Consider the following 353-nt stretch of genomic DNA (forward strand, 5'->3'; position numbering starts at 1 on the left):
GGCGCATGCGCAGCTGCTGGCTAGGGAGGGGTGACACGTGATGCAGATGCTGTTCATGGGCCGGCTACTAGAGGCGCCCGCCACCCTCCCTCATGCGCATGCATCGGCCACAGGACACCCCATCTGACGGGGTACCGGTGCACACGCATCCTCTGCGCATGCGCTAAGACTGAGTCTCCTTTTCTTAAAGCGTTCCTGCGCACCAGGGCCGGCAGTACGCTGGGATGGCGTCACAAACGGGGTCCACCTGATGTTCCTCTTCCACGTGACCGCAGGAGGGAGGCGGGTCTACGCGCCCCCTTCCCTCCCAGCCACCTTGTAGGGGGCAGCTGTGGGGCTTCAAATAGCCACTC

The sequence above is a fragment of the Alligator sinensis genome, unplaced genomic scaffold (genome assembly GCF_000455745.1).
Source record: "Alligator sinensis unplaced genomic scaffold, ASM45574v1 scaffold850_1, whole genome shotgun sequence".
Classification (NCBI taxonomy): Eukaryota; Metazoa; Chordata; order Crocodylia; family Alligatoridae; genus Alligator; species Alligator sinensis.